This window comes from Schistocerca americana, chromosome 7, assembly GCF_021461395.2.
Source record: "Schistocerca americana isolate TAMUIC-IGC-003095 chromosome 7, iqSchAmer2.1, whole genome shotgun sequence".
Classification (NCBI taxonomy): Eukaryota; Metazoa; Arthropoda; class Insecta; order Orthoptera; family Acrididae; genus Schistocerca; species Schistocerca americana.
In genome coordinates, this window is record NC_060125.1 from 331,417,958 (window position 1) to 331,440,323 (window position 22,366).

Genomic DNA, 22,366 nt, shown 5'->3' on the forward strand with positions numbered 1-22,366 from the left:
TCACAGAATGGTGTTCGCTGTCAGCATCTTAGCATCAAAGAAGCCGCTTAATATATTCATGGGAAATAAGTTGCGCGTTCAGCAAGATGTATGGTGAACCTATCATTTCTTGTTGTGCACACAAACTCCTCAAGGGGCCATTCGTAGTGAAAGATAAACTACAATCTTTCAGCAATGAGCTGGATGATTTCAAGCAGAAACAACGTCCATGTTGATGCATTACTTTTACACAGACCAAAAATTACTGAGGTGATGCATATGCTGAGTAATCTTTCATTAGGTAGCAGGAAAAGGAAAATTGCCACTAGCTACTTTACGTAATTTAACAGTGACTTCCCAAATCATATTATGATGAAAAAAATTATACCAATTACGAGGTTCACTGTTACTTTCTCTGTGTAATAATTGTTGATAGTTCTCTCGGATATGCTGCCGGATCCTAAAAACTACATGACTCAATACTTAGGCGATTCATATGTTCATCATGTCCAGGAGATGCTGGTGCTACAACTGCTGCGTACCATCGAAAACTAATTCCTACACGGCAAATCGTCGTCCTATATAGGCCTCTGTACCGTACACGGTGCAAGCTTCACCCACCACAGTTGCTGCCCTCCAAGATTGGCAGAACACCGACGGCAACGACACATCGCACTTAAAGACTATTTTCAATCACTCTGGCTGGCTGCACCGATGAATGTTGTGTGTTGATGCACAGGGCTCTACATGCTTTTAAGAGGAAAACCCCCTTTTCCTATTAATCAAACTGTCTGCCAATCTAATTTCAATCGCCTGTTTATAAACACTTTTCCAGAAACTAGAGATACTGGCAACTATCGCAGTCTCTTCAAATTTCATCCCGTGTCCCGCATTTAGGCAACTTTTGTTGTAGCCTAGTGAAGGCGATGTTCCACATTTCTGTCCTGAAATGTGCGAATCGTATGGACGATGTAAGACTCCCCACATCGTCACAGCACTTTATGTACGCCAGGCTTCCTAAGTTGCGAATCATCTTTGACAGAGCCTAGCAGTCCCCTTATCTTGGAAGGAGGACGGAGCACATTTTTAACGTTAAAACTCCGTACAATTATTCCAGTCTGAAATGATATGCCCCCAGTATAAGGAGTAAAGACCACACACGAGTGCAACTCTTCATATACGTCTGGGGATTGTAGAAACTCCATAGCCGAGGAATATATTCGTCAGAGGATAAAGTTTTCTTAAACACACACATCAATAAAATAGTTCAAATGGCTCTGAGCACTTTGGGACTTAATTTCTCAGGTCATCAGTCCCCTAGAACGTAGAACCTACTTAAACCTAACTAACATAAGGACATCACACACATCCATGCCCGAGGCAGGATTCGAACCTGCGACCGTAGCGGTCTCGCAGTTCCAGACTGTAGCGCCTAGAACCGCACGGCCACTCGGGCCGGCCACACACATCAAATGTGATTGTTCGTGGATTAAACTGTCCGCGTAGTAGATGGCACATGTTCTGCGCACCAGGATCGTGAGGTTGCCATTGTGATGGTACGGTGGATGGTAGCTCTTAGCATGCAGTTACCAATCGGCATATGTTGGCTCTTGGTGAACACTATGTCCCAGAGTACCATCAGGTAATTTTTTTGTAAATTATAACGCTTAAAATCGAAACCTCCCATCACTTTCGACCTCCACGATAAATTTAATGCGGGGCTGAAGGCAGTTGAAGTGGTTCGAAAATCTGCCATGGGGCCAAACAAAGAAGCTGTCTTCTACGCATCTCCAGAAGCCCGTTGGTTTCAGCGCTTAAGTCCTCAGTGACCTATCCTTTAAGATCTCCATAAGTAAAGTGACGATTACGAGAGATAAAAGACTGCCCATATTCAATCCGACACTGTATTCAAAAGAGTTGTCATTAAAAGTGTGTGGATATCAAAACATGAATAATTTTCATCTACTTCTCATCCAGTTTTTAAGTAAACGGACACAAAGAGTCTTCCAGAGTGACTGTTATACATAGAGGTACCACTTCAAAAGTTACTAATGAATCAGATGGACAACCCTCAATCAACCGCAAATAAAATCCGCCGAATTGAGGATAAAGTGTTCACACTTAGCAAAATATTGGCTTAGAACAAATTTTAATCCTTCGTCAACTAATTAGTGGGTGCACTCAAAGTACTACGAGCAGGGTGTAAGGTTACAGCTTTCTTATGTAGTTTTGGTAGATTATAACCCTACCGCTACTATTGTAATTTAGTATGCTTTTATCTAAATAACGTCTCCATGTTGCCACGTATAACCCACTTACTAAATTTAGTTTATTTTCCAAATAAAGTACACTATGTGAGGACAGTCCTGTTAATAGTAAAAGCTGATCAGCAGAGTTACCATTTTTACAGGATTTGGCCGTGTGTTGTGTGTAACGGATAAGCAAATCAGACTATTAATTCCTTTTCCTAAGATCTTACTCAGTGGCTAGATAGAAACGCAATATGAATAGTATTATATTGAAGCTAGGGCAACTGAGTTCCAAGTTCATTTAGTGGTTTAAAACAAGTACATACGGTAGCTAGCCTATCCAGGCAATGCAACAGTAAAGTATTGGAAAATCAGAAGTATGAATCTTGCCTACTTTCTCGCTACTGTATAAGTTGCTACTTCAGATAAATATTACTCCACATAAACAATGGTGGTGCAGACACTGAAATTTCTTTCTCACTACTATACCCTTATATATTACGTTTTTAAAAGAGAAAAAGACCAGTAGATACCTACAAGGAAGCTAAAAAAAATTTGGCCAGGGGAACCGTTAGAAAAGCACTTTCTATAACCAACCAACTTAAATAATAAAATACTTAGATCCAATAGTATACACATTTTTGTATTTAACATTTCACTTCAAAAAAACTCTTTCTTACTGGAATTTCCTTTCCAAAGTTATTACTCTTATTATATACATAAAAACAATTTAAATGGTGCCTCTTTATATTAACTACATCAGTCTGTAAAACATGATACTCGGATTAATCAAACACCAGGAAGGAGCTCCATATAGGTGTATGATTAGGGTGAAATAAAGGGTGAACCAGTTTCCTTAAAGTTCAAGGCTGATTATTCACTAATAAAACACAGTTTAAATTGATGGTTCATGCTGTTCAAAATCAGAATACAAGAAAATCTTGTCTGTTGACTGTAGGTTCAGGTGTGACGAACAGTTATAGCTGCTATACTACCCACAGTATAGCCTGCTAGTATCTTACTGTATGGGCTCCATTTCTCTTCTCGTCCTCGTTCAATTTTACTTACAGTAGCCCAACAACTCGCAGCTATGCCGTAAGCCGTCTGCAGTCTCCATCCTAGGCATTTTTGTGCAAATTTGATGGCAAAGCTTCTCCTGCTTCACAAGAGTGTTGCCTCAGTCACTGCTGTCTACAGACTGTGCGGCGTACTTCCCGCGCCTGTTCTAGGTAGCGCGCCAATTCACCCTTGCCACCTTCTCCAGTCCCCAGAGCCACTTTCGTTTCAAACAATAGCACACTGGCTTTTACATAACATATATTTCTTACACTGTTCCTAAGCGTGACCATTTCTTACTATTGTCAAATTTGCATCAACATGAACAGTTTATACACACAAATATTTTTAAATTCAAAAGTCATCAGAAAATTATTTAACGGAATAAACAATTTACATACATTACCCACATGCAATCAAAGAACTTCATCCTCCATTAAAGTGCATTTTACTATACATATACAGAAAATATAGTGCCAATTCGTGAAAATTTTAAAGCAAAAAACTATAAAAAATACAGATGAACCATAAACAAATAGCGTTATAAGATCGTACAACCTAGGCGGAATGGCAACACCAGGATGAAGTTTCTTGCGTAAATCTAATGACAATGTGCTCTTTTTCAGAAGCGAAGGAGTCTTACTCTTAATCCTTTCAGTGGGATCACTATGTGGTCTTCCGCATACTGGCTAGCTGAGCAGTGAATCCATTTTAAGGAAGCAATCATCCCCTGTCACAACAATTGTGGCATTCCCCTTGCCATCTGGTAAAACCACCGCTTTATCGGCATTCCTAAGTGAACGAATAGCTGCTTTGTCTGTAGAAGAGATGTTACCACTCGGTGGCCAGTCCCAATGTAGGGCGCCTTATTCTGGCTGCTGAACGTCAGGGAGGCTGTGTACTGTTTTTTGTAGAGAACAGATAAAGTCTGCAACAGTATTCCTCTTTGGGACAGCTCACTGGAAAAAATTAATCGTTTTGCGTCATTTATCCACTTCTAATGCTTTGAGACGAGAAAAAAGCGGTTGAAATATGAATGTAATTTATAAAGAGGCAACTGCAATTAGATTGCCATACTGTTTGATTAACAGAGACAATGGTTTTCTCTTCCCAGGACATGACAGCGTGTACTGACCCGCATCAAAACACAACGTTCTTGAGTACGGCGAGTTCGAGTGTTTGAAAATAGCTTTGGAGTGCGGTATATCGTTGCTGACAGTTACCTACTAAGGGCAGAATCACTAGCCCTGGCCTGAAGGGCAGCAAATTCGGTGGGGGACGCATGCACCGCATGCGGTACGGAGGCCTATATAGGACGACTATTTGCAGCCTTGGCATCAGTTTTCAGCGGGACTTAGCAGCAGGACCAGCAGCAGCAGCAGCGTTCTCCTGGATGTGGCGTACAGATGGATCCTCGAAATGCTGAGCCATATATATGGTGGTCCATTGATCGTGACCGGACCACATATCTCACGAAATGAGCCTCACTTTCTTCACTTTGCGATAGGTGGCGCTGTAATAGTCACAAACATATGGCTCACAGTTTTAGACGAACAGTTGGTAACAGGTAGCTTTTTTAAATTAAAATACAGAACGTAGGTACGTTTGAACATTTATTTCGGTTGTTCCAATGTGATACATTTACCTTTGTGAACTTATCATTTCTGAGAACGCATGCTGTTACAGCGTGATTACCCGTAAATATCACATAAATGTAATAAATGCTCAAAATGATGTGCGTCAACCTCAATGCATTTGGCAATACGTGTAACGATATTCCTCTCAACAGCGAGTAGTTCGCCTTCCGTAATGTTCGCACATGCGCTGACGCATATTGTCAGGCGTTGTCGGTGGATCATGATAGCAAATATCCTTCAACTTTCCCCACAGAAAGAAATCCGTCAGATCCGGTGAACGTGCGCCCCATGGTATGGTTCTTCGACGACCAATCCACCTGTCATGAAATAAGCTATTCAGTACTGCTTCAACCGCACGCGAGCTATGTGCCAGGGATCCATCATGTTGGAAGTACATCGCCATTCTCTCATGCACTGAAACATCTTGTAGTAACATCGGTAGAACATTACGTAGGAAATCAGCGTACATTGCACTATTTAGATTGCCATCAAGAAAATGGGGGCCAATTATCCTTCCTCCCATAATGCAAAACCGTACATTAACCCACCAAGATCGATGATGTTCCACTTGTCGCAGCCATCGTCGATCTTCCATTGCTCAATGATGCACATTATGCCGGTTTACGTCACTGCTGTTGGCGAATGACGCATCCTCGCTAAATGGATCGCGTGCAAAAAATCTGTCATCGTCCCGTAATTTCTCTTGTGCCCAGTGGCAGAACTGTACACAACGTTCAAAGTCGTCGCCAGGCAATTCCTGGTGCATAGAAATATGGTACGGTTGCAATCAATGTTGATGTAGCATTCTCAACACCGGTGTTTTTGAGGTTCCCGATTCTCGCTCAATTTGTTTGCTACTGATGTGCAGATTAGCCGCGACAGCTAAAACACCTACTTGGGCATCATCATTTGTTGCAGGTCGTGGTTGACGTTTCACATGTGGCTGAACACTTCCTGTTTTCTTAAGTAACGTCACTACCCTGCGAATGGTCCGGACACTTTGATGATATCGTCCAGGATACCGAGCAGCGGGGGTACATAGCACACGCCCGTTGAGCATTTTGATCATAGTAGCTATACATCAACACGATATCGACCTTTTTCGCAATTGGTAAACTGTCCATTTTAACAAGGGGAATGCATCACCAAGCAAATACCGTCCGTACTGGCGGAATGTTACGTGATACCACGTACTTATACGTTTGTGACTATTAAAGCGCCATCTATCACAAAGCGAAGAAAGTAGTCCAACTAAAACATTCATATTTCTTTACGTACTACACGAATATGTAATAAAAAATGGGGGTTCTTATTTTAAAAAAAACAGTTGATATCCGTTTCACCTATGGCAGCGCCATCTAGCGGGACAACCATATCGGCATCTGGTTTCCCCCTTCAAGCTAGACAGGTTTTGTTCGTTGTAGTTTTTTCGTTTGATGCTTATTCCGTGAGATATTTGGCCTGATAACTACCAATGGACCACCCTGTATATATCTTAGGAAACCGCAGAAAAACCCTAGGAGACTATCAGATGTTCACTTTCATCTTCATCTGTGCTCTATGTTCAGTTTATTGTATCATTATGTGCTGACTTCATCTCATTCAAAAATGTTCAAATGGATCTGAGCACTATGGGACTTAACTTCTAAGGTCATCAGTCCCCTAGAACTTAGTACTAATTAAACCTAACTAACCTAAGGACATCACACACATCCATGCCCGAGACAGGATTCGAACCTGCGACCGCAGCGGTCACGCGGTTCCAGACTGTAGCGCCTAGAACCGCACGGCCACACCGGCCGGCCATCTCATTCAGAAGGTTGTGAAAAATTATTTTAGAAATTAATGTAAGTTACAGACAAAAGCGCCGCTGTGCCTTGGGAAATAACTGTCTGTATACCAATTTATCGACTGTACGCATGTGTTATCATCACCTTGACAATTTACAACAATTTCTACGTAAAAATTAACCGAAAGTTGATGAACGTTATTTACAATCCATTTTTCGTTCTCTTAATTCACTTTTCATCTTGAATCCAGTACAAGTTATCTCTTCTCTGCTTCATTTAGAAACGGGAGAATAAACTCTTTTACAGCTTGCAAGAAGCTTCTTTCCACTGATTTGGTTTTCGGAAACTTACATAATCTTCCGTCATCATTATATGAAAAGTTTTTGCAGTCACTGCTGGGTCATGAAAACTCCCCATGATTGCAACTGACTGATACCACTTGTGTGTGGTACATTTTCAGCGTTCAACCGTGTGACCATACCACTTAAATGAAAGCCCAACTAGGTGATATAAGTCTGGACTTGAGTACAAAACAGGCTGACGGTAATGCCCCTCTCTCTCTGTCGGCTAAATTTCCTCGTATGTCAAATACTGTGTAATCTATACGCCCCTTTAAAATATTATGGAGGAACACCTGTACCAATAAGTTCTTCCAAATTTCACCACTAATTCTATATGAAGATAGATAATTATCTAAAAGTTACGCGATATTTTAAATTACAGCAGAGTCGAAAGAACAAAGGAAATCCCTTCATATGAAAAACATTACGAAACAATGGCATTGTCCACAGAAATCAGCTTTCGAAACGCGCCGTGTTATTTAGAAACAACCCACTGCCGATATTTGACTTACGGGCATAAAGCCGGGCACTAAAGCACGATTCACTGTCTAAAATTTCGCTTTGCATTGGTGGATGGATATTTATGGCTGAGGGCGCTAAACAGCAAGGTCATGAGCGCATTCGACTGCTGGAGACTTCTTCAGCTGCCTTAACGTCTTAGAAATTCGACACAGCAAACAAACATAGTAAGATGTTTGTATACATCAGTGCAACGGTCGGTTCGTGACGTCATCAGACCGCTGCCTAAGATCGCGGAGCTGCGCCGACATCACGAAACAAAAAGCACATTAATTCTTTAAGAATTATTGTGTTGCTAATGGTTCGATATTAATTTTGGAATAATGCGTCGAATCCTAAGTGAAAGTATTACCCGAAAGAAGTCAGGTGCCCTCATAACCTGATGGTTATGCGAATTACTTTGACGCAATAACTATCGGCAGAAATAAAAAGTGTACTGAATAATACGGAAATAGCTACTGAAACTTTGGTCCGTAATGATGAATTAATTTGACTCTGTTAGCAAATTATTGTAACTGAACGGTCGCCAGCTCACTTAGTATGAGTGAAATCATTTAAAATTCTTGGCTTTGAAATTAAATCACGTTACTATTGTTGCATGTTGGTAGGCGTGGACAGTCGCATAGGCACTGACTAGCACTCATTATCAAAACAGAATGATGACACAGCAAAATTTCAGTCATCGATGAAAGTAAACTTGCAACTACTTCACGGAACTAATTACTGGCTCTTTGAACTAACAGTTACGGGACAACTGAACTGCCTTTCTCACTGTAATGTCAACTGTTATTGAACTGTTTTGAAAAAGATAAACTTTACGAAAAGAATAAATTTAGTATTTCAACTGCTCGTTCTACAATAATAATTGGTTTTTAAAATGATTACGGAGTTCGATACTTTGTATTATTGTTGCGTCTGAACATGAAGTATCGTTAAATATGTTGCTTTGTTAAATTAACTGCCAGTAATCAGCACTTAATTAGCAAGTCCAAGAAACTAACTTTCTGTTACATAATTAATTCCGCCACAAAATTTTCTGGGCATGAAATATTGTTGACTATTCTGTTTCGTCAAATTATTTGTCAATAATCAGCACTAAATTAGCAAGTCCAAAGAAAGTAACATTTTTGTTAACTTCAGTTTAAAGTATTACTCAATTCGATAATCTTTACCCTTCTTATCATTTCCTTTCAGTCCATTAATGGCACACTCCGTTAGTTATGGATACGGAGAGGATCTTGTCAGGAAGTTGTTACTGAGGATTACACACCTTAAAATAAATAATTTGCTAAGGTATTTGCTATCGGACAATTCACAAGTAACACTGGCAAATCTCTTACAATTCCAAATGATAAATTGCTCGGGTCTAACTTTATAGTGGTGCGATCGGTTCGGTGAGGTCCATTATAGCATGAAAATGTACGGCCACTGGGTCTTCACCACACCTAACTTTGGGCCATCAGCGCTCTTCTTAAGCACTGATTAACCTTGATGCTTTGCTCTGTGCCCAATTACTTCTCGACATTGAGCGTGACCACACCGAACGTGGGATCTTGCAGTGAAACCATTCTTGCGTCCTCCCGCAGCATAATTCTTCCTTTGCGTACGACACGCTCGCTCGCTACTAACCGACTCTCGTTACTACCTGTCAGACACTGCCCGATTGCTCCGCGCTCTTGTGCCCAGCGATAGTATGACAATAACAATATCCTCACGTCTGTTGCTATTTACATTCTATTTCACTGATTATTTTTCACACAGGAAATTACTAAAACATATACACATCACAATAATATGCACAACATATTTAACACCACATTTAAATGGACATTGTTACCAAGAAAGAAAATATTTATATGTGGCACTGTGTTGTTGTGTTACATATGATGTAAAGCAAATTTTCATTTGTGAACGTTTACTTTCTTAAGATTCCGGCATTTCCCGCAAGTTTGCAACGGGTTATGACGTGACTCATTCAGTCTCATTTGCGTGTGCCGTGCCTAAGAAATCATGGAAGCATCTTGATGATTTCTATGGTTATTGCTAGGGTCATTTTCAGCAGGCAAAGTTCAAGTATGACATTGAACGACCCTTTGATGTCATTCGCTAGGGTTGAGGCACATGCCATATCGTCGTTGTAGCTCCCGACTCTATTCATTCTAAATTAGAACACAAACAAAAATCATAATAATTTCCACGAAGGTGACAGCTGCACGACATTTTGTAAATGTCCGAAGGAGGTCTGGAGCTAATCAACTTCACTCGAAGTTCATCCGGAGCAACAATAAATAATTCCGAAATTTGAAATGTTTTTAAATGTAGTGAAATGCTATGGGTAAGCTAGATGGGGTTTAATGAAATTCATTAAAATGAAATATGAATAAGGTTGTTGTTGCTGTCCTTAGTTTGCAGATTGGTTTGATGCAGTCCTCCATGACAAGCTGTCCTTTGTGAGCTTCATCTCTGCGTAACTAACTTAAATCTCTTTTATCCTGATTACCGGTCATCCGTTTATCTCCGACTACAGTTTTTACATCCCTCCACTTCCCTCCATCACTAAATTGCATTTCGTTTATGCCCCAATGTGTCCCATCAACCAGTCGTTGCATTTAGAAAAATTGTGCTATTGATTTCCTTCTCCCCAGTTCGATTCAGTACCCCTCATTAGTTACTCTATATACTCATCTGATCTCTAGCATTTTTCTGTAACACCATAGAGTTAGCATTCTTTTCTTGTCTGAACTGCGTATTTACCACGTTTCACTTCCGTGCTAAGCTACACTCAAATCAATTACCTTCAGAAAAGATTTACCAAAACTTCTTACCCATTAATAGAAACACGTGTTCAGAAAAGTGCTAAACCCCAGTGTAATGAGCATGTAACGTATGAGGAAATTCCGATCGTATTTCCACATTATTATTTCGTATCATTGGAATTCATTCAGTTCATTCTCATTGTTTTCATCTGTACTAAGTCAGCGAATTTAATTCAGTGAGTCAGGTGTACCTTGTGTGAAGTTAGATGCGTTTATTTATCATAGCCGTTCTCTGGTGGTCCTATTCGAGAATAAAAAATTAGCTGGCTTTCTTACGAAATAGTGGAAAGAAACGTCAGTGACGACGAAAGTGTGAGTCGAATTTGGAGAAAAGATTGCGCTGTTGTTACAACGACCGAAAGCAAAAAACACGACGTCCGAGATCATGTAACTGCTTAGTAACCATATGCATAGTCACGGCGTATTATATTCCCAGACTATTTATCAAGTTCACTGCATGACAGTTGGATAGACATCTTCATAACGAGTAGGATATGTACAACCAACAAAAAGTACTGATGAAGAAAGTAGCAGAAATGTGTTAACCACCTTCTTGGTTGTCGTATCGTTCCTGAATACAAAATTGGCACATCTTTGATCCGTAAGTGACTATTAGGGTTTGAATTTGAATGAAGAGCAGTATTTTTCCTGCACTTTGGGATTTATTTAACAACAACTTTCGCACGAATCCAGGTACGGTTGTGTAGAAAAATGTTATTTTGTTATACATGTAAACCCATATTTACACCATTTATAATATGTCATGTTTGGCCAACTTTTGCTAAAAACGCATATATTTGTCACAACTTTCAGGAAACAAAAATACATACATCATAAGGTTGCATACATGATATACTTTCAGATCATGTTGTCTAAAACGAACATATAAATCAAGATTTTAAACATGGCTGCAACAGCAACTGTTGAAATTCTTCACGATAAAGGATGACAGCCAAAACAGTTGCAGGATAAAAAATTTTATTAAAATTCTTGACCAAGGTTTCGGTACATATAAATATACCTTCATCAAAGGTATATTTACATATTCTTCATCAAAGGTATATTTATATGTACCGAAAACTTGGTCAAGAATTTTAATAAAATTTTTTTATCCTGCAACGGTTTTGGCTGTCATCCTTTATCGTGAACATATAAATCACTACAAAGATGTGTTAGTGTTGTGGTAGACAAGCAGCGTAAGGAACTAGTCGGTTCACTAACGTAATACACTGTTGCGTGAGATCGACAGCCGGCCGCGGTGGTCTCGCGGTTCTAGGCGTGCAGTCCGGAACCGTGCGACTGCTACGGTCGCAGGTTCGAATCCTGCCTCGGGCATGGATGTGTGTGATGTCCTTAGGTTAGTTAGGTTTAAGTAGTTCTAAGTTCTAGGGGACTGATGACCACAGCAGTTAAGTCCCATAGTGCTCAGAGCCATTTGAACCATTTTCTGAGATCGACAAAACAACCTTCAGTTTCAATATACATTTCGTCTGGTTAAACTTGCTGAAAGTAAAGTGTTCCAACAACATGAATTTCGTCGTGTTGGAGAGACGTTCATTAGCACTCACAGATAAATATTATTTTCTTAATTATGTGACGTTAAACTTAGTGCAGAAAAGAGTGTCAGACGTGCCACAACACTATAATACCGCCAATCACAGCAGCCGTGTAAAGAAGATTGCTGAAAATGATAGCACACAAACGCTGTTATGTGAGCAGACAGGTCCGGCTTCAAACATTCGGTCATTATTCAAGGAACTTGTGTGAAATTGTGAGGCCTTTTAACATCTCGTTGGAGAAGCTGAAGAATCGGCGCCTAATACAGTTCTTGGACAAGTACACAACACAACCATTTCCAGATGAATCTTTATTGAGAACGAATTATTTATCAGTGAGCTATGTGGAGACGCTCGGCAAAACACGAAGTAGTGTTGCTGTCCGAAAGGTCTGGGTGTCGGTAGATGAAACCACCGATGTTTGTAGCCATTATGTTGCTAATGTTATTGTTGGTGTGCTAAATAATGACGAGCCTGGAGAAATGTTCCTCCTAAAGTATGAAACACTCAAGAGAGTAAACAGTTCGACAACTACCATATTTTTCGAGAACACTATGAGGGTACTGTGGACGGATGGTGCGAATAGAGACAACGTTTTGCTGCTAGTAAGATATGGTGCTTCATATATGGCGAAAGCAGCCAAAGGGCTTCAGGATCTCTACCCCACCATGGTGCCCGTCACTTATCCTGCACATGCGTTACAGTGAGTTGGCTAAGAGGTGTGATCAGATTATCCTAATGTGGACATATTAATTTTCTTGGAAACATTATTTATATGAAAGCTCAGCTACGTGTGCAGAAATTTCACTACCCCTCGCTCCTCAGCCTATTATTACGCAATGGAGTTCTTAGCAGAATGCTGCTACTACTGAACCAACGCATCAAGACAAAGTCAGTAACACCATTTACAGCTGGAGGCATACGCTGATGTATGTAATTATGCTGCCTTGGAAGGAGCAGCGCAGAAGTTACGACTGGAAGTTAACGTAGGTGAAACAAGTTGACGATGGGAGGTCATGGTGGGGATAGAGGAGAGACCTCAGTACAAAATAATGTAAGGAGTACCAAAGAGTGTAAAAGTTTAAGTAACTACGCTCGACAATAACAGAAGGTAGTAGGACAATAACGGAAATTCAAGAAGGGAGAGTATGTGCAAACCGATTTTATTAATTCATTTGCAGAATGTATCAAAATCGAGAGATGTTACTAAGAATACAAGGATCCAAATACATTTGACTCTATTAAGGCTCACAATAATGTATGAATCGGAAGGCTGCGTGATGATTACAAGGGAGGAAGGCTGATTATAAAGCTGGGAAACGAAGATTTTGAGAAAGATATCTGGTGCAGTGAGAGAGGGAGGAAGCTACAAAATAAAGACAAAGGCAGAACTACAGACGCTTACAGGACACATGAATACTTTATCGAAAATCAAGCAAGGAAGAATAAGATGGGATTGATATTCACAGAGAAGGCGAGAAACTCGAGATTTTCAGAAGGTAATTGTTGGAAAGCGTAGACTTAGAAGAAGGAGAGAAAGGCTTATAAAGGAGGAGGTTCTCAAAGCAATCGGATTCAGGAATTGGAGAAGGAATGCGATGGAGAGAGCAGAATAGAGTCAGGTGACAAAAGACTGCAAGGTTGTACGAGGACTGTAGAGCCGACCACTAGGTAAATATGTAAGTATGAATATAAAGTTGTATTTTATTTTTAACTTCATATTTATTTGTCTCAGGTCATTAATCCTTGCATATTTAGGTCAGGTCATTAAAATAAGGGCATAAGTAATTTTTCCTGAGCAAATTTTATCAGAACGGCACAATAGAATAACGATTAGCAGTGATAACGCTTAGATACATACTTTCGTGCATATATTTCAAATGAACATTACAGTTTCACTTGACAAACGACGCTGTATTCACTCTTATTAAACAAATGGTGGTTTGGATCCTTGAAATACTGCGTAAACTAGTTGGGAGAAAAATAAGTAAGGGACGTAGGATGGATTTACACCATAATTCTATATATATACCCAGCTGGTGAGCAAACAAAAAGGAGGATGTACAGTATTGCATAAGATGCCAAGATGAAAGAAATATGTTTCTTAAATAACACGAACCAGATAAACTTACGTTTTCCGACTTTTGTACAATTTATGATAGAAAGAAGTGAAACGGGAGGCCGTGGACAGATTTAGGAGGTTTCCTGGCAGAAGTGAAGGGGAAAAGAATTTGTGTGATGTATTGGGGTGTATATTTTATCGAGCAACTTACCGTGACTGAAGCGTATTCACGGAAGCAGCTCCGCCAGGCCGCGGCCCCTGCCGGCGGGGTGAAACGCCACCCGGAGGGCATTTGTCTCTGACGCAGTGGTAAAACATGGAACTTGTTTACCGGCTGCGCTCCTGAGCTGCTCACTCCCAACTGCAGTAAAGTAAAGATTTGTTAAGGCAGTCACGCGAAGCTGAACGCGGGCAAGCTCGTAATTCCACGACAACACTTCTGAGTTATGCAGCTCTGTATAACCTTTAAATGTTACTTGCTCTTCACAAATAACTGTATTATTCCACTATTTTGTGATAGATTTCCTTGATAGTATTTTTGTCTGGATCAGATTCTAGTTTCTGGTTCTGTTCCAGGTAGATCTTTTTACGAAATCCATTTCTGCGGTCGGTAAGCAAGCGAAAATTCTAGTGCAACTGGTATTTATTTACTTACGCATTTGATTCACCTCGTACGACGATGCATAAAATTATTTATCTGCGTTGTGACCAAGAGGCAGTATTTTACATATAACCAGGCACAATTCACCGTGTGCAGTAACGTCAAGTATGACACTATACAACAAATGATAAAAATGATACTGTGATGAAAATGGAATCATAAGAGTACATGTAGCTGCGTGTAGAACCGTGCTAGTATGGCAGAAATATTGTCTGTTGATGGGACCTCTAATATTGTGGGCATGATTCGTAGTAAAAGGCGTACACTGTTTATAAACTACCGTAAACGACAAAATATAGAAGACTGGTTCTCTGGTAAGGAACAGAAGGATCTGAGAGTTGGCAACAGTAGCAATCGTTGACACAAGGAACCACTTGGCATTTAGTTCAGAAACAACAACTTTCTCCGTATAAAAAAAATGTATTAGAAAGCACTTTTCCCACAAAAGTGCAAGGGACAGTCTAAGGGTGCTTAAATGTTCTTTATTCTTCTTAAACAACTCTGTAAACTAATTGTAATAAGAAACAAATGATGGCGTATAAACAACCGACAAAACACGAATTTTTCCAGTGACTTATGAAGTTCGCTAGTGATACTTGTTGAGCTGCAGGTGACTGATTCGCCAGCAGGATTTGCTCCTGGTCTAAGCTTTGTATCTGCCATGTTATTTAGTATTATAAGGGCTGAATAATTGCGAATTATTTTACTGTGTTTATCACTTAACGCAACGTAATGGTTTCCCGGACTATTATTTCAAGTAGAAAACTGTCCGTACGTAAAGGGGGATAGACCACTAGATTCAGGAGAGGGTGAGTGCAGAATAAAAGCAGGCGTGAAGTACCGAGTGAGGTAGTGCAGTGGTTAGCACACTGGACTCGCATTCGGAAGGACGACGGATCAATCGCGCGTCCGGCCATCCTGATTTAGGTTTTTCGTGATTTTCCTAAATCGTCTCGGGCAGATGCCGAGATGGTTCCTCTGAAAGGGAGCGGCCGACTTCCTTCCCCATCCTTCCCTAATCCCACGAGACCGACGACCTACTACTTTGGTCTCCTCCCCCTAAATCAATCCAAAGCAGGCATGAAGTATTGCCAGAAGACAAGGAGTAAAGCATAATGATTCGTTATTCAAGGTAGCTCACTGACTTCGAATGTGACCTAGCCCTTGGATGTCACTTAACTAGGGATAATTACAGGTAAACTTAGACCAGGCAGGCCACATGCACTGACGGAGAGGGAGAGTCATTGCTGAGAATGGCTGTAAAAAGGGCATGAAATCAGTGGAATGAACCACTCGTGAGCAAGAAAACGTTACCATCAGTCCACCTACACAATGACTGTGCGGAGGGAATTAAAAAGAGACCGAGCGAGGTGGTACAGTGGTTAGCACTCTGGACTCGCATTCGGGAAGACGACAGTTCAATCCCGCGTCCGGCCTTCCTGATTTAGGTTTTTCGTGATTTCCCTAAATCACTGCAGGAAAATACCGGGTTGGTTCCTTTGAAAGGGCACGGCCGACTTCCTTCCCCATCCTTTCCTAATCCGATGAGACCGATGACCTCGCTGTCTGGTTTCCTCCCCAAACAACTCAACCCTCTTTTCACCCTGTTTGTCATTACTACGTACACACTTCATATTGACCTTCCAGTGAAAAAGAATAGGGTGCAATGGTCAAGCAGCTCATCATAAGCTAGCATTTCGGTAGTCAGTGCTGCCGGTCGGTGTGGCCGTGCGGTTCTAAGGCGCTTCAGTATGGAATCGCGTGGCCGCTACGGTCGCAGGTTCGAATCCTGCCTCGGGCATGGATGTGTGTGATGTCCTTAGGTTAGTTAGGTTTAAGTAGTTCTAAGTTCTAGGGGACTGATGACCATAGATGTTAAGTCCCATAGTGCTCAGAGCCATTTGAACCATGTTTTAGTCAGTGCTAAGCGACACCTGAGGTAGCGCTAAAAGCTACGTCACTAGACATTGGACGAATAGCCTGGTATTGCTCAAGCTCACGGAAGTACCAACACAAGCCAGTTGCTAGGCGTAAGCATTTCGTCACTGTCAACCTGTCATCCAGAATGGACATCACTTATGTGTGTGAGCGCGAGTGAGTTCAGCGGGGGAGTGTAAGAGATGTGCAGACGAACCTGCCTCCATTAATCTCATAACTTTACGTAAGAACTAATTGGTAGGGTGCTACGACAGGTATCAGGAGTTTGATGAAACAGTTATTATACTGAAACAAAATGATTAAACCAATACAACAAAACAGAAGACCACTTCCGACTCACAATGCGTGAGACCAATTCAGTCATTACACATAACGTCATACAGCAAAGCAGCTGATCTATAGCCACAGGTGAATACGAACCTGCATCCAGTACTGAAGCTGCTACTGATGAGTTTTCCATGAACCACCAACACTATTCCAGATCAGGTCATCGACTGCTCTGTAACTTCGGCATCTCTTAGGTCGGACATCGCACCAGAGTGGCTGGCCAGGATCAGAAATCAACACGACATCATGGCAGCCATCATCACTGTTCCTGATGTGATATGACGGACAGTGACCTGAGAGGAACAGAGTAATCTCAGGACAGAGTGTGGGCCAATCACATATGCACCGCCATCATAGCTTCTTCCGTAGCCAACCAGCCAATGGGATGCACTATTTGATCCCACTGGCAGGCAACCCACCACACTCTGAGTAACCGGTCTATGCTAAGGTCTGTTGCAGCGGTTTTTAGCAGCCCCGAATCTTGCCTCTGGATTCAGCAGATTCCACTTTGGATTATGAACCCACCAGCCGCAACGGAAAGCGCGGCGACAGGATGTATTCTGAGGAATAAAAGAAGTAATAGACAACCTTGTTTCATTGCATCTGACGGTACTACACAGCTTCCTTGGCTTCCATCCTGACGATGGGATTTTCAGCCCAAGAATGGGTGATGCCTACAGTATGTATATAAATATTATGAATGGCAATTCCTTATGTACAGTATTTTCTGTCTGTGTAAAGTAATAGGTTACCAAACAGTAATTATCTGGGCTATTGTCAAGTGGTTCTCAGTCAACTTCGAAACGGAAGTGTAATATTTTCCCTTGTATGAAATCGTAGCGTAGAATTGATATATAATTAGTAACAGTCACCAATAGTTTGTTTCAAAAAACCCATACATTTTATTCTACTACCTTGCCTGTTTCATTTCTTCTATGGCGTCAGTACTGTTTTATAGGTTGTGGTAAATTACTGGCAGTTGATGGCTGGATGCCCTTGCTAAGTCCACCATTTCCTAAGGATGGAAAAGGTTCACCCCATCTTTGTGTGTCTGGAGCAAGTTTTATGTTCAAGTATGAGAATGTAGCATGTGTCTGAGGTGGGACATGGGTACCATCCCCATATTTACATAGTGGAATGTGGGGAAAGAAAAACACTTCTACGTCGCCTTGCTCACCAGCTATCATCATTAATCTGTGAGGAGGATTCTATCTGGGGCTGTCTTACCTTCCCAACTTCCAGAAACACTCTGCTTCCAAGGCATAAGGAACTCATATAACTTTTGTTTAATAACTTTCATTCAAGTAACTGAAAGTGGATAGTAATTAAAATTTACAGTACTCAGTGATATAAAAATTGAATATTTATTTCTTATGCTGTTGTGCAGCCTCAACAAAGACCATCACCATAATAAAATTTACCAGAACTGCTAGATGCAATCAAGGTATTATCAGAATATATAAGTGAATGTACAGTTTTTGGATGTATTACAATTCTTAATTACATTAGGCGATATTAAACATTTTTCAAATATAATCCAGATCTATTTTGTCATACTTCTGCATGGTTGCTACAATATTTATGTTGCAGTGATCAGGCTATTTATTAAATTTACATCTTTGTTATAACGTTGTTATAACCGATTTATGTCATATGAAAAATTTATGCTTGTTCTAATTTCTCTCGGACTGATGAGAAGTTTGTTAATTCATTTAAATGCTATTCTGAATATTACCAAAATTTTGTAGAATTATTCATAAAGATGAAAAAGGAAGCTATGTAATGAAAATCTTAGGTGAAATAGAAATGTATGTACATTAGCCAAAATCTCAGAAAATATGTCAAATCAACAAACAGAACAAAGATTGTATACAGAAAAAAGTATCCTGAGAACACCAATAACATTCTGAATGGCTATAGATAATTCAGAACAAAAGACAGTCAATAATTTTACATGCGATATAAATCGCCTTCCATCAAAGAAAAAAATTTTATAATAAAAATTATTTCTGACATCTATATCGATATGCACAAATATGACAAAATAAAAGCAGCTCATGTTACAAATGTAATATTTAAGATCTTATAATGTAAGTAAAAATAATAATATAACCAAAAATTATGTACATGCTTAACTGAGCTTGTTTACTGCTTGAGCATAAGCAATGATTTGAAACTGGTAGTGACAAATGAAATATAAGAAACTAGCTCTGGAGAATCTTATTACAGTGGTATGCATTTCATGCAGTTTGAAAAGTTATTAGGCAATAATTATCTATTTTCGTTCTTAATGCTAGAAGTAGTATTTTCATAAGTGGTATTGTTGCCCTGCAGAGTGCTTTACACTCTTTTATGTAACTCTAAGAGTTTGTCATTGACATATAATGGTAATTGTAACACTTAATGTTTTGAGGCCTGCACTTAGAGTACATGATTTCTACCACAGTTTAATGAACAAGGAAAATAACGTTAATTTTTTGTTTACATGTCTGTAAAAAGTTTGTTTACTTTGCAATAAGATTAGGTCCTGAGTCGCCTAATGAAGTTTACTTGCTTAAGGAAAACTGTACTGAAAGTCCATATCATGATACCATTATCAAGTAAACTCTTAAAATGTATCATTAAAAATCTGTCTTTCCTTTATTGCCCATTGTTCCTTTATTGTTAAACAAAAAAGTGAAAAAGTGTAAAGGCAGCCACTAAGTACCATGGTTCTAACTATTTTCGAAATTAGAATTTTGTTACGGAACAGTCCCATTATGAAAAGAAAACACAGAGGAGAACATGTGAGGCCTCTCTCTTATTTCAGGCCCAAGTTATTTGCCAGTTTTCACATTATAATCGTATAAGAGAGATGAGCTGCTTTCGTAAGTGGGAGTACAGAGCACTACTGCTATGCACTGATAGGCAATTTTCACGCTCGGGGAGTCCAAAGCGGCTATGGTCACGCCATATGAAGCTGTAGGTATACTGGTGTTATGACGTCAGAGCGTATCAGTCGAAGACGCAAGAACTACCTGACGATAGGGGACGAAACAATTATTTTTTCTATATCAAGTAATAATTATGAGAATCTACATTTATGGTTATAATTGTGAGGTGCATCGTGAGAGTTATTAAAGTTTCTCGGTTACTGTTACAAAATGCAGTAAACTGATTGTAGCAAGAAACAGATGATGGTGGTTAAGGAACCGACAAATTCCGAATCATTTTGCTGTTCCTCGCAGTTTCCTACAGAGTTTTGTTGCTGGCTGTGTCAGTCAATTTGCTTTGGGGCGTACTTGTGGTTTGTACCTTGTGTCTGCCATGCTCTCGGTTTTCAATAATATACGGAATTAAGTGTGTTGGACTTCTGAATAAGTTCTGAATTATTTTACGGTGCTTATCAGCAAACGCATCATAATAGCATCGCGGACTACTGTTAAAAATACATTATTCCCCACATATCCAGTCATAGCCACACATTCAGAACTTCTGCAGCTCAAAACATTTACAGTGCACTACAATATCAGTAGCGAGGGACAAAACAAGGAGAATACAGCAGAAAATAATGTGAGAGGGAATCCTGCAAATAGACTCACAAAAATGATCCAAGGGCATAACCAACAATTTTTCACACGTTGCGTCTAGTACGAGAGTAGTTTTCTGTTCTTTGTTGTTTTGTTTCCATTTGTGGCGAATCTACATCTCAATGACCTGTAATATACTCTGCACCTTCATTCACTAAATGTCAATTATTCCTCACGCAATTTTCCCTTTCCTGTCCATTTGTATCTCGTGCTTCCGATTTCTGTAGGTCACTACACCGATTATTCTTTGCAATATTGAAGTTTTGGTCTTGACATTAGATTTTGTTTACTGGATTCATTCCCTCTGTCACGTTCTTTAACTTATTGTTACAAACCTAATTGGTACTCGATTTTTAGGACTCCGTTGCTCAGGATGCAAAGGAAATTCTACTGTTAAATGCAAAGGAGAGAGCAGATTGGTAGAAAGTGTACAATAAAGGCCTCTATGAGGCGAAGGAAAGGTCTGATGACGTGATAGACGATAAATCAGGAGTCAACATAGATGAGATAGGGGATCCAGTATTAGAATCAGAAGTTAACGGAACTTTGGACGACTTAAATTCAAATAAGGCGGAACAGATAGATAACATTCTGTAAGAATTTCTAAAATCATTTGGGAAAGTGGCAACAAAATCACTATTCACGCTGGTGTGTAGAATGTGTGAGACTTTCGAGAAACATCGTCAACACAATGCCGAAGACTGCAAGAGCCACAAGTGCGAGAATTATCGCACAATGGGCTTAATACCTCATCCAGGTTGCTAAAAGAGTAATATACAGAGGAATGGAAAAGAATATTGGGAATGTGTTAGATGACGAACAGTTTGGCTTTATAAAAGGTAGACCAACAAGAGAGACAGTACTGACGTTGCGGTTAATAATGGAAGCTAGACTAAAGAAAATTCAGAACACATTCATAGGGTTTATCGACCTTGAAAAAGCGTTCGACAATGTCAAATGGTGAAAGACGTTCGAAATTATAAGGAAAGTAGGTATAAGCCATAGGGAAAGAGGGGTAACATACAATATGTACAAGACTCAATCAGGAGCAATAAATGTGGAAGACCAAGAAAGAAGAACTAGGATTATAAATAGTGTAAGTCAGAGACGTAGTCTTTCGCCCCTGCTGTTTAATTTATACATCAAAGAAGCAGGAGCGGAAATAAAGGGGGACTTTAATTTAGGATAAAAGAATATGGATTATGATTTGCTGATGATATTGCCCTCTTCAGTGATGGCGAAGAAGAATTACAGTATATATTGAGTGTAATGAACAGTCGAACAAGTAGAGCATATGAAGTGAGAGTTAATCGAAGAAAGACGAAATTAGTAAGAAGTACTAGAAATAATCACTGCGTGTAGACGAAGTGAAGGAATTCTGCTACTCAAGTAGGAAAATAACAAATGATGGTCGGAGCAAGATGGACATAAGAAGCAGACAAGCACTAACAAAAGGGCTTTCCTGGCAAAGAGAAGTCTGGTAGTATCAAACATAGGTCTTAATTTGAGGAAGAAATTTCTGGAATGTAGGTTTAGAGCACAGAACTTTATGGCAGTGAATGGACTGTGGGAAAAGTGGAACAGAAAGAATGGAAGCCCCTGAGATGTGGAACTACAACAGAATGTTGAAAATTTGATGGAGTGATAAGCTAATGAATGAGAGGTGCTCCACAGAATTGAGGAGGATAGGAACATGTGTAAAACACTGACAAGAAGAAGGGATAAGATGCAAGATGACAGGACGTATGCTAAGGCATCAGAGAATAACTTCCGTGGTACTATAGGGGACTGTAGAGGGTAGAAACTGTAAAGAAAGAAGGAGATTTGAATACATCCACCATATAACTGAGGACGTACCTTACAAGT